The following is a 12,047-nucleotide window of genomic DNA, read 5'->3' as shown; positions in this document are numbered from 1 at the left end:
CTCACTGGTCTCAGCAGTGCCTCCAAGATGGAGGGGAGATGTCCTTTGCCAAATGTCCCACCATCCTGCCCAGGAGGAGGGCGCGGCTCCTGATCCAGAGGTCCCACAGGGTTCTTCCCTGGGGCCAAGATAGCACCTGGTGGCGCTTGCCTGCTGTCCGGGGCCCCAGTGGAGATGTGCTCACAGCCTGGGAAATTGGCCCTGCATCCACTGGTCCCCGGGACCTCCGCAATCCCGGGCGCGTGCCAGGCGTGCAGGGGAGCACAGCCCCAGGGGCAGAAAGGCCAAGAAATGGTGGGTCAGGCGGGATGGATCCCGGTCCTTGGGTGTGCCCTTGGAGTTGAGATGCCCTCACGGTGAGTATTCTTGGGCTCGCAGGTTTTGTGGACCAGCGTGCCTGAAGGGCCACAGCAAAGGCCAAAGGCCCAGCAGAGTGTGGGCCAAGAGCAAGTGTCCGCGGTGCCCTCCATGTTTCCCAGGTGGCCTTGACAGGGACGCTTCACCCCTCAGGCCAAAGAGGGTGTCCCAGCCTGGGAGGGAGTGACCCCAGCACCCACACAGTGCGCTCCCCAGGCACCATGGGGCATTGGGGTTCTGAGGAGCCTGGGCCCTGGCGGGCCAGGGGCGCTCACCACCTGGCCCAGGGCAGACAGAACACTGGGGAGGGAGGGGCACCACCCGCGCAGGCCCCAGAGGAGACCCCCTGAGCACTGCTGGGCGAGGGGCGCTCACCCACAGGACCCAGAGGGGACTGAGCCCTGGGCGGGGGGCGCGGGGGGGGGGCGCTGGGCCTCAGGACACAGGGGAGCCTGGGGACCTGCGGGGGAGGGGCGGTCACCCGCAAGCCCCAGAGCTCACTGGTCCTTAGGGCTCCTAGGGGGCTCACCCAGCAGACCCGGGCGCACCGAGGACCCTCGGGCGAGGGGCGCTCACCCGCAGGCCCCCGGAGGACAGGGAAGCCTCCTGGGCCCCCACCCCCACCCCCGCAAGACAGGCGCTTGCCTGCCCGCAGGACCCTGAGGACACTGGGCGCCGATGGGCGAGGGGCGCTCACCCAAAGGCCGCAGTGCAGCAGCAATGCCAGTGTCCCAGGAGCCCTCCCCAAGCAGGATCTTGGGGACAGGGAACAGGGCTGGGACCCGCGGTGGGGACCTCGCACCCGCAGCACCCCCAAGAGCACACTGAGCACTGCAGGGCGAGGGGCGCACACCAGCATGGCCCAGAGCACACTGGGGACCTGAGGCCGCCTGGGGGCGCTCCCCCACAGCCACCAGGCCTGGCCCTGCACTGCCTAAGGGAGGGGCGCTCACCCCCAGCCTCTAGGGAAGCCTGAGCCCCCTTGGCCCAGGGCTGCTCCCCGCCACGCCACCCACTCAGGGCTGCCTGAGCACTGCCGGGTGAGGGGCGCTCACCCACAGGACCCAGAGCAGCCTGAGCGCTGGGGGGCTGAGGGTGCTCCCCCGCAGGAACCCTGGACAATGAGCTCAGGTGGGAGAGGGGCGCTCGCCCACAGGGCTCAGAGTCCAGGTCACCTTTTGCAGAGGATCCCTGGGCCCCTTGTCCCCAGTTACCTGGGCCAGGGTGGGACAGTGGCGCCCTCTCACTGGTCTCAGCAGTGCCTCCAAGATGGAGGGGAGATGTCCTTTGCCAAATGTCCCACCATCCTGCCCAGGAGGAGGGCGCGGCTCCTGATCCAGAGGTCCCACAGGGTTCTTCCCTGGGGCCAAGATAGCACCTGGTGGCGCTTGCCTGCTGTCCGGGGCCCCAGTGGAGATGTGCTCACAGCCTGGGAAATTGGCCCTGCATCCACTGGTCCCCGGGACCTCCGCAATCCCGGGCGCGTGCCAGGCGTGCAGGGGAGCACAGCCCCAGGGGCAGAAAGGCCAAGAAATGGTGGGTCAGGCGGGATGGATCCCGGTCCTTGGGTGTGCCCTTGGAGTTGAGATGCCCTCACGGTGAGTATTCTTGGGCTCGCAGGTTTTGTGGACCAGCGTGCCTGAAGGGCCACAGCAAAGGCCAAAGGCCCAGCAGAGTGTGGGCCAAGAGCAAGTGTCCGCGGTGCCCTCCATGTTTCCCAGGTGGCCTTGACAGGGACGCTTCACCCCTCAGGCCAAAGAGGGTGTCCCAGCCTGGGAGGGAGTGACCCCAGCACCCACACAGTGCGCTCCCCAGGCACCATGGGGCATTGGAGTTCTGAGGAGCCTGGGCCCTGGCGGGCCAGGGGCGCTCACCACCTGGCCCAGGGCAGACAGAACACTGGGGAGGGAGGGGCACCACCCGCGCAGGCCCCAGAGGAGACCCCCTGAGCACTGCTGGGCGAGGGGCGCTCACCCACAGGACCCAGAGGGGACTGAGCCCTGGGCGGGGGGCGCGGGGGGGGGCGCTGGGCCTCAGGACACAGGGGAGCCTGGGGACCTGCGGGGGAGGGGCGGTCACCCGCAAGCCCCAGAGCTCACTGGTCCTTAGGGCTCCTGGGGGGCTCACCCAGGAGACCCGGGCGCACCGAGGACCCTCGGGCGAGGGGCGCTCACCCGCAGGCCCCCGGAGGACAGGGAAGCCTCCTGGGTCCCCACCCCCACCCCCCAAGACAGGCGCTTGCCTGCCCGCAGGACCCTGAGGACACTGGGCGCCGATGGGCGAGGGGCGCTCACCCAAAGGCCGCAGTGCAGCAGCAATGCCAGTGTCCCAGGAGCCCTCCACAAGCAGGATCTTGGGGACAGGGAACAGGGCTGGGTCCCGCGGTGGGGACCTCGCACCCGCAGCACCCCCAAGAGCACACTGAGCACTGCAGGGCGAGGGGCGCTCACCAGCATGGCCCAGAGCACACTGGGGACCTGAGGCCGCCTGGGGGCGCTCCCCCACAGCCACCAGGCCTGGCCCTGCACTGCCTAAGGGAGGGGCGCTCACCCCCAGCCTCTAGGGAAGCCTGAGCCCCCTCGGCCCAGGGCTGCTCCCCGCCACGCCACCCACTCAGGGCTGCCTGAGCACTGCCGGGTGAGGGGCGCTCACCCACAGGACCCAGAGCAGCCTGAGCGCTGGGGGTTGAGGGTGCTCCCCCGCAGGAACACTGGACAATGAGCTCAGGTGGGAGAGGGGCGCTTGCCCACAGGGCTCAGAGTCCAGGTCACCTTTTGCAGAGGATCCCTGGGCCCCTTGTCCCCAGTTACCTGGGCCAGGGTGGGACAGTGGCGCCCTCTCACTGGTCTCAGCAGTGCCTCCAAGATGGAGGGGAGATGTCCTTTGCCAAATGTCCCACCATCCTGCCCAGGAGGAGGGCGCGGCTCCTGATCCAGAGGTCCCACAGGGTTCTTCCCTGGGGCCAAGATAGCACCTGGTGGCGCTTGCCTGCTGTCCGGGGCCCCAGTGGAGATGTGCTCACAGCCTGGGAAATTGGCCCTGCATCCACTGGTCCCCGGGACCTCCGCAATCCCGGGCGCGTGCCAGGCGTGCAGGGGAGCACAGCCCCAGGGGCAGAAAGGCCAAGAAATGGTGGGTCAGGCGGGATGGATCCCGGTCCTTGGGTGTGCCCTTGGAGTTGAGATGCCCTCACGGTGAGTATTCTTGGGCTCGCAGGTTTTGTGGACCAGCGTGCCTGAAGGGCCACAGCAAAGGCCAAAGGCCCAGCAGAGTGTGGGCCAAGAGCAAGTGTCCGCGGTGCCCTCCATGTTTCCCAGGTGGCCTTGACAGGGACGCTTCACCCCTCAGGCCAAAGAGGGTGTCCCAGCCTGGGAGGGAGTGACCCCAGCACCCACACAGTGCGCTCCCCAGGCACCATGGGGCATTGGGGTTCTGAGGAGCCTGGGCCCTGGCGGGCCAGGGGCGCTCACCACCTGGCCCAGGGCAGACAGAACACTGGGGAGGGAGGGGCACCACCCGCGCAGGCCCCAGAGGAGACCCCCTGAGCACTGCTGGGCGAGGGGCGCTCACCCACAGGACCCAGAGGGGACTGAGCCCTGGGCGGGGGGCGCGGGGGGGGGGGCGCTGGGCCTCAGGACACAGGGGAGCCTGGGGACCTGCGGGGGAGGGGCGGTCACCCGCAAGCCCCAGAGCTCACTGGTCCTTAGGGCTCCTGGGGGGCTCACCCAGGAGACCCGGGCGCACCGAGGACCCTCGGGCGAGGGGCGCTCACCCGCAGGCCCCCGGAGGACAGGGAAGCCTCCTGGGCCCCCACCCCCACCCCCGCAAGACAGGCGCTTGCCTGCCCGCAGGACCCTGAGGACACTGGGCGCCGATGGGCGAGGGGCGCTCACCCAAAGGCCGCAGTGCAGCAGCAATGCCAGTGTCCCAGGAGCCCTCCCCAAGCAGGATCTTGGGGACAGGGAACAGGGCTGGGACCCGCGGTGGGGACCTCGCACCCGCAGCACCCCCAAGAGCACACTGAGCACTGCAGGGCGAGGGGCGCACACCAGCATGGCCCAGAGCACACTGGGGACCTGAGGCCACCTGGGGGCGCTCCCCCACAGCCACCAGGCCTGGCCCTGCACTGCCTAAGGGAGGGGCGCTCACCCCCAGCCTCTAGGGAAGCCTGAGCCCCCTTGGCCCAGGGCTGCTCCCCGCCACGCCACCCACTCAGGGCTGCCTGAGCACTGCCGGGTGAGGGGCGCTCACCCACAGGACCCAGAGCAGCCTGAGCGCTGGGGGGCTGAGGGTGCTCCCCCGCAGGAACCCTGGACAATGAGCTCAGGTGGGAGAGGGGCGCTCGCCCACAGGGCTCAGAGTCCAGGTCACCTTTTGCAGAGGATCCCTGGGCCCCTTGTCCCCAGTTACCTGGGCCAGGGTGGGACAGTGGCGCCCTCTCACTGGTCTCAGCAGTGCCTCCAAGATGGAGGGGAGATGTCCTTTGCCAAATGTCCCACCATCCTGCCCAGGAGGAGGGCGCGGCTCCTGATCCAGAGGTCCCACAGGGTTCTTCCCTGGGGCCAAGATAGCACCTGGTGGCGCTTGCCTGCTGTCCGGGGCCCCAGTGGAGATGTGCTCACAGCCTGGGAAATTGGCCCTGCATCCACTGGTCCCCGGGACCTCCGCAATCCCGGGCGCGTGCCAGGCGTGCAGGGGAGCACAGCCCCAGGGGCAGAAAGGCCAAGAAATGGTGGGTCAGGCGGGATGGATCCCGGTCCTTGGGTGTGCCCTTGGAGTTGAGATGCCCTCACGGTGAGTATTCTTGGGCTCGCAGGTTTTGTGGACCAGCGTGCCTGAAGGGCCACAGCAAAGGCCAAAGGCCCAGCAGAGTGTGGGCCAAGAGCAAGTGTCCGCGGTGCCCTCCATGTTTCCCAGGTGGCCTTGACAGGGACGCTTCACCCCTCAGGCCAAAGAGGGTGTCCCAGCCTGGGAGGGAGTGACCCCAGCACCCACACAGTGCGCTCCCCAGGCACCATGGGGCATTGGAGTTCTGAGGAGCCTGGGCCCTGGCGGGCCAGGGGCGCTCACCACCTGGCCCAGGGCAGACAGAACACTGGGGAGGGAGGGGCACCACCCGCGCAGGCCCCAGAGGAGACCCCCTGAGCACTGCTGGGCGAGGGGCGCTCACCCACAGGACCCAGAGGGGACTGAGCCCTGGGCGGGGGGCGCGGGGGGGGGCGCTGGGCCTCAGGACACAGGGGAGCCTGGGGACCTGCGGGGGAGGGGCGGTCACCCGCAAGCCCCAGAGCTCACTGGTCCTTAGGGCTCCTGGGGGGCTCACCCAGGAGACCCGGGCGCACCGAGGACCCTCGGGCGAGGGGCGCTCACCCGCAGGCCCCCGGAGGACAGGGAAGCCTCCTGGGCCCCCACCCCCACCCCCCAAGACAGGCGCTTGCCTGCCCGCAGGACCCTGAGGACACTGGGCGCCGATGGGCGAGGGGCGCTCACCCAAAGGCCGCAGTGCAGCAGCAATGCCAGTGTCCCAGGAGCCCTCCACAAGCAGGATCTTGGGGACAGGGAACAGGGCTGGGTCCCGCGGTGGGGACCTCGCACCCGCAGCACCCCCAAGAGCACACTGAGCACTGCAGGGCGAGGGGCGCTCACCAGCATGGCCCAGAGCACACTGGGGACCTGAGGCCGCCTGGGGGCGCTCCCCCACAGCCACCAGGCCTGGCCCTGCACTGCCTAAGGGAGGGGCGCTCACCCCCAGCCTCTAGGGAAGCCTGAGCCCCCTCGGGCCAGGGCTGCTCCCCGCCACGCCACCCACTCAGGGCTGCCTGAGCACTGCCGGGTGAGGGGCGCTCACCCACAGGACCCAGAGCAGCCTGAGCGCTGGGGGGCTGAGGGTGCTCCCCCGCAGGAACACTGGACAATGAGCTCAGGTGGGAGAGGGGCGCTTGCCCACAGGGCTCAGAGTCCAGGTCACCTTTTGCAGAGGATCCCTGGGCCCCTTGTCCCCAGTTACCTGGGCCAGGGTGGGACAGTGGCGCCCTCTCACTGGTCTCAGCAGTGCCTCCAAGATGGAGGGGAGATGTCCTTTGCCAAATGTCCCACCATCCTGCCCAGGAGGAGGGCGCGGCTCCTGATCCAGAGGTCCCACAGGGTTCTTCCCTGGGGCCAAGATAGCACCTGGTGGCGCTTGCCTGCTGTCCGGGGCCCCAGTGGAGATGTGCTCACAGCCTGGGAAATTGGCCCTGCATCCACTGGTCCCCGGGACCTCCGCAATCCCGGGCGCGTGCCAGGCGTGCAGGGGAGCACAGCCCCAGGGGCAGAAAGGCCAAGAAATGGTGGGTCAGGCGGGATGGATCCCGGTCCTTGGGTGTGCCCTTGGAGTTGAGATGCCCTCACGGTGAGTATTCTTGGGCTCGCAGGTTTTGTGGACCAGCGTGCCTGAAGGGCCACAGCAAAGGCCAAAGGCCCAGCAGAGTGTGGGCCAAGAGCAAGTGTCCGCGGTGCCCTCCATGTTTCCCAGGTGGCCTTGACAGGGACGCTTCACCCCTCAGGCCAAAGAGGGTGTCCCAGCCTGGGAGGGAGTGACCCCAGCACCCACACAGTGCGCTCCCCAGGCACCATGGGGCATTGGGGTTCTGAGGAGCCTGGGCCCTGGCGGGCCAGGGGCGCTCACCACCTGGCCCAGGGCAGACAGAACACTGGGGAGGGAGGGGCACCACCCGCGCAGGCCCCAGAGGAGACCCCCTGAGCACTGCTGGGCGAGGGGCGCTCACCCACAGGACCCAGAGGGGACTGAGCCCTGGGCGGGGGGCGCGGGGGGGGGGGCGCTGGGCCTCAGGACACAGGGGAGCCTGGGGACCTGCGGGGGAGGGGCGGTCACCCGCAAGCCCCAGAGCTCACTGGTCCTTAGGGCTCCTGGGGGGCTCACCCAGGAGACCCGGGCGCACCGAGGACCCTCGGGCGAGGGGCGCTCACCCGCAGGCCCCCGGAGGACAGGGAAGCCTCCTGGGCCCCCACCCCCACCCCCGCAAGACAGGCGCTTGCCTGCCCGCAGGACCCTGAGGACACTGGGCGCCGATGGGCGAGGGGCGCTCACCCAAAGGCCGCAGTGCAGCAGCAATGCCAGTGTCCCAGGAGCCCTCCCCAAGCAGGATCTTGGGGACAGGGAACAGGGCTGGGACCCGCGGTGGGGACCTCGCACCCGCAGCACCCCCAAGAGCACACTGAGCACTGCAGGGCGAGGGGCGCACACCAGCATGGCCCAGAGCACACTGGGGACCTGAGGCCGCCTGGGGGCGCTCCCCCACAGCCACCAGGCCTGGCCCTGCACTGCCTAAGGGAGGGGCGCTCACCCCCAGCCTCTAGGGAAGCCTGAGCCCCCTTGGCCCAGGGCTGCTCCCCGCCACGCCACCCACTCAGGGCTGCCTGAGCACTGCCGGGTGAGGGGCGCTCACCCACAGGACCCAGAGCAGCCTGAGCGCTGGGGGGCTGAGGGTGCTCCCCCGCAGGAACCCTGGACAATGAGCTCAGGTGGGAGAGGGGCGCTCGCCCACAGGGCTCAGAGTCCAGGTCACCTTTTGCAGAGGATCCCTGGGCCCCTTGTCCCCAGTTACCTGGGCCAGGGTGGGACAGTGGCGCCCTCTCACTGGTCTCAGCAGTGCCTCCAAGATGGAGGGGAGATGTCCTTTGCCAAATGTCCCACCATCCTGCCCAGGAGGAGGGCGCGGCTCCTGATCCAGAGGTCCCACAGGGTTCTTCCCTGGGGCCAAGATAGCACCTGGTGGCGCTTGCCTGCTGTCCGGGGCCCCAGTGGAGATGTGCTCACAGCCTGGGAAATTGGCCCTGCATCCACTGGTCCCCGGGACCTCCGCAATCCCGGGCGCGTGCCAGGCGTGCAGGGGAGCACAGCCCCAGGGGCAGAAAGGCCAAGAAATGGTGGGTCAGGCGGGATGGATCCCGGTCCTTGGGTGTGCCCTTGGAGTTGAGATGCCCTCACGGTGAGTATTCTTGGGCTCGCAGGTTTTGTGGACCAGCGTGCCTGAAGGGCCACAGCAAAGGCCAAAGGCCCAGCAGAGTGTGGGCCAAGAGCAAGTGTCCGCGGTGCCCTCCATGTTTCCCAGGTGGCCTTGACAGGGACGCTTCACCCCTCAGGCCAAAGAGGGTGTCCCAGCCTGGGAGGGAGTGACCCCAGCACCCACACAGTGCGCTCCCCAGGCACCATGGGGCATTGGGGTTCTGAGGAGCCTGGGCCCTGGCGGGCCAGGGGCGCTCACCACCTGGCCCAGGGCAGACAGAACACTGGGGAGGGAGGGGCACCACCCGCGCAGGCCCCAGAGGAGACCCCCTGAGCACTGCTGGGCGAGGGGCGCTCACCCACAGGACCCAGAGGGGACTGAGCCCTGGGCGGGGGGCGCGGGGGGGGGGGCGCTGGGCCTCAGGACACAGGGGAGCCTGGGGACCTGCGGGGGAGGGGCGGTCACCCGCAAGCCCCAGAGCTCACTGGTCCTTAGGGCTCCTGGGGGGCTCACCCAGGAGACCCGGGCGCACCGAGGACCCTCGGGCGAGGGGCGCTCACCCGCAGGCCCCCGGAGGACAGGGAAGCTTCCTGGGCCCCCACCCCCACCCCCGCAAGACAGGCGCTTGCCTGCCCGCAGGACCCTGAGGACACTGGGCGCCGATGGGCGAGGGGCGCTCACCCAAAGGCCGCAGTGCAGCAGCAATGCCAGTGTCCCAGGAGCCCTCCCCAAGCAGGATCTTGGGGACAGGGAACAGGGCTGGGACCCGCGGTGGGGACCTCGCACCCGCAGCACCCCCAAGAGCACACTGAGCACTGCAGGGCGAGGGGCGCACACCAGCATGGCCCAGAGCACACTGGGGACCTGAGGCCGCCTGGGGGCGCTCCCCCACAGCCACCAGGCCTGGCCCTGCACTGCCTAAGGGAGGGGCGCTCACCCCCAGCCTCTAGGGAAGCCTGAGCCCCCTTGGCCCAGGGCTGCTCCCCGCCACGCCACCCACTCAGGGCTGCCTGAGCACTGCCGGGTGAGGGCGCTCACCCACAGGACCCAGAGCAGCCTGAGCGCTGGGGGGCTGAGGGTGCTCCCCCGCAGGAACCCTGGACAATGAGCTCAGGTGGGAGAGGGGCGCTCGCCCACAGGGCTCAGAGTCCAGGTCACCTTTTGCAGAGGATCCCTGGGCCCCTTGTCCCCAGTTACCTGGGCCAGGGTGGGACAGTGGCGCCCTCTCACTGGTCTCAGCAGTGCCTCCAAGATGGAGGGGAGATGTCCTTTGCCAAATGTCCCACCATCCTGCCCAGGAGGAGGGCGCGGCTCCTGATCCAGAGGTCCCACAGGGTTCTTCCCTGGGGCCAAGATAGCACCTGGTGGCGCTTGCCTGCTGTCCGGGGCCCCAGTGGAGATGTGCTCACAGCCTGGGAAATTGGCCCTGCATCCACTGGTCCCCGGGACCTCCGCAATCCCGGGCGCGTGCCAGGCGTGCAGGGGAGCACAGCCCCAGGGGCAGAAAGGCCAAGAAATGGTGGGTCAGGCGGGATGGATCCCGGTCCTTGGGTGTGCCCTTGGAGTTGAGATGCCCTCACGGTGAGTATTCTTGGGCTCGCAGGTTTTGTGGACCAGCGTGCCTGAAGGGCCACAGCAAAGGCCAAAGGCCCAGCAGAGTGTGGGCCAAGAGCAAGTGTCCGCGGTGCCCTCCATGTTTCCCAGGTGGCCTTGACAGGGACGCTTCACCCCTCAGGCCAAAGAGGGTGTCCCAGCCTGGGAGGGAGTGACCCCAGCACCCACACAGTGCGCTCCCCAGGCACCATGGGGCATTGGAGTTCTGAGGAGCCTGGGCCCTGGCGGGCCAGGGGCGCTCACCACCTGGCCCAGGGCAGACAGAACACTGGGGAGGGAGGGGCACCACCCGCGCAGGCCCCAGAGGAGACCCCCTGAGCACTGCTGGGCGAGGGGCGCTCACCCACAGGACCCAGAGGGGACTGAGCCCTGGGCGGGGGGCGCGGGGGGGGGGCGCTGGGCCTCAGGACACAGGGGAGCCTGGGGACCTGCGGGGGAGGGGCGGTCACCCGCAAGCCCCAGAGCTCACTGGTCCTTAGGGCTCCTGGGGGGCTCACCCAGGAGACCCGGGCGCACCGAGGACCCTCGGGCGAGGGGCGCTCACCCGCAGGCCCCCGGAGGACAGGGAAGCCTCCTGGGCCCCCACCCCCACTCCCGCAAGACAGGCGCTTGCCTGCCCGCAGGACCCTGAGGACACTGGGCGCCGATGGGCGAGGGGCGCTCACCCAAAGGCCGCAGTGCAGCAGCAATGCCAGTGTCACAGGAGCCCTCCCCAAGCAGGATCTTGGGGACAGGGAACAGGGCTGGGACCCGCGGTGGGGACCTCGCACCCGCAGCACCCCCAAGAGCACACTGAGCACTGCAGGGCGAGGGGCGCTCACCAGCATGGCCCAGAGCACACTGGGGACCTGAGGCCGCCTGGGGGCGCTCCCCCACAGCCACCAGGCCTGGCCCTGCACTGCCTAAGGGAGGGGCGCTCACCCCCAGCCTCTAGGGAAGCCTGAGCCCCCTCGGGCCAGGGCTGCTCCCCGCCACGCCACCCACTCAGGGCTGCCTGAGCACTGCCGGGTGAGGGGCGCTCACCCACAGGACCCAGAGCAGCCTGAGCGCTGGGGGGCTGAGGGTGCTCCCCCGCAGGAACCCTGGACAATGAGCTCAGGTGGGAGAGGGGCGCTCGCCCACAGGGCTCAGAGTCCAGGTCACCTTTTGCAGAGGATCCCTGGGCCCCTTGTCCCCAGTTACCTGGGCCAGGGTGGGACAGTGGCGCCCTCTCACTGGTCTCAGCAGTGCCTCCAAGATGGAGGGGAGATGTCCTTTGCCAAATGTCCCACCATCCTGCCCAGGAGGAGGGCGCGGCTCCTGATCCAGAGGTCCCACAGGGTTCTTCCCTGGGGCCAAGATAGCACCTGGTGGCGCTTGCCTGCTGTCCGGGGCCCCAGTGGAGATGTGCTCACAGCCTGGGAAATTGGCCCTGCATCCACTGGTCCCCGGGACCTCCGGAATCCCGGGCGCGTGCCAGGCGTGCAGGGGAGCACAGCCCCAGGGGCAGAAAGGCCAAGAAATGGTGGGTCAGGCGGGATGGATCCCGGTCCTTGGGTGTGCCCTTGGAGTTGAGATGCCCTCACGGTGAGTATTCTTGGGCTCGCAGGTTTTGTGGACCAGCGTGCCTGAAGGGCCACAGCAAAGGCCAAAGGCCCAGCAGAGTGTGGGCCAAGAGCAAGTGTCCGCGGTGCCCTCCATGTTTCCCAGGTGGCCTTGACAGGGACGCTTCACCCCTCAGGCCAAAGAGGGTGTCCCAGCCTGGGAGGGAGTGACCCCAGCACCCACACAGTGCGCTCCCCAGGCACCATGGGGCATTGGAGTTCTGAGGAGCCTGGGCCCTGGCGGGCCAGGGGCGCTCACCACCTGGCCCAGGGCAGACAGAACACTGGGGAGGGAGGGGCACCACCCGCGCAGGCCCCAGAGGAGACCCCCTGAGCACTGCTGGGCGAGGGGCGCTCACCCACAGGACCCAGAGGGGACTGAGCCCTGGGCGGGGGGCGCGGGGGGGGGGGCGCTGGGCCTCAGGACACAGGGGAGCCTGGGGACCTGCGGGGGAGGGGCGGTCACCCGCAAGCCCCAGAGCTC

This window comes from Spermophilus citellus (genome assembly GCF_964194105.1).
Source record: "Spermophilus citellus genome assembly, chromosome: 17".
NCBI classification, from domain to species: domain Eukaryota; kingdom Metazoa; phylum Chordata; class Mammalia; order Rodentia; family Sciuridae; genus Spermophilus; species Spermophilus citellus.
Note: the sequence above shows the minus strand (reverse complement) of the source record.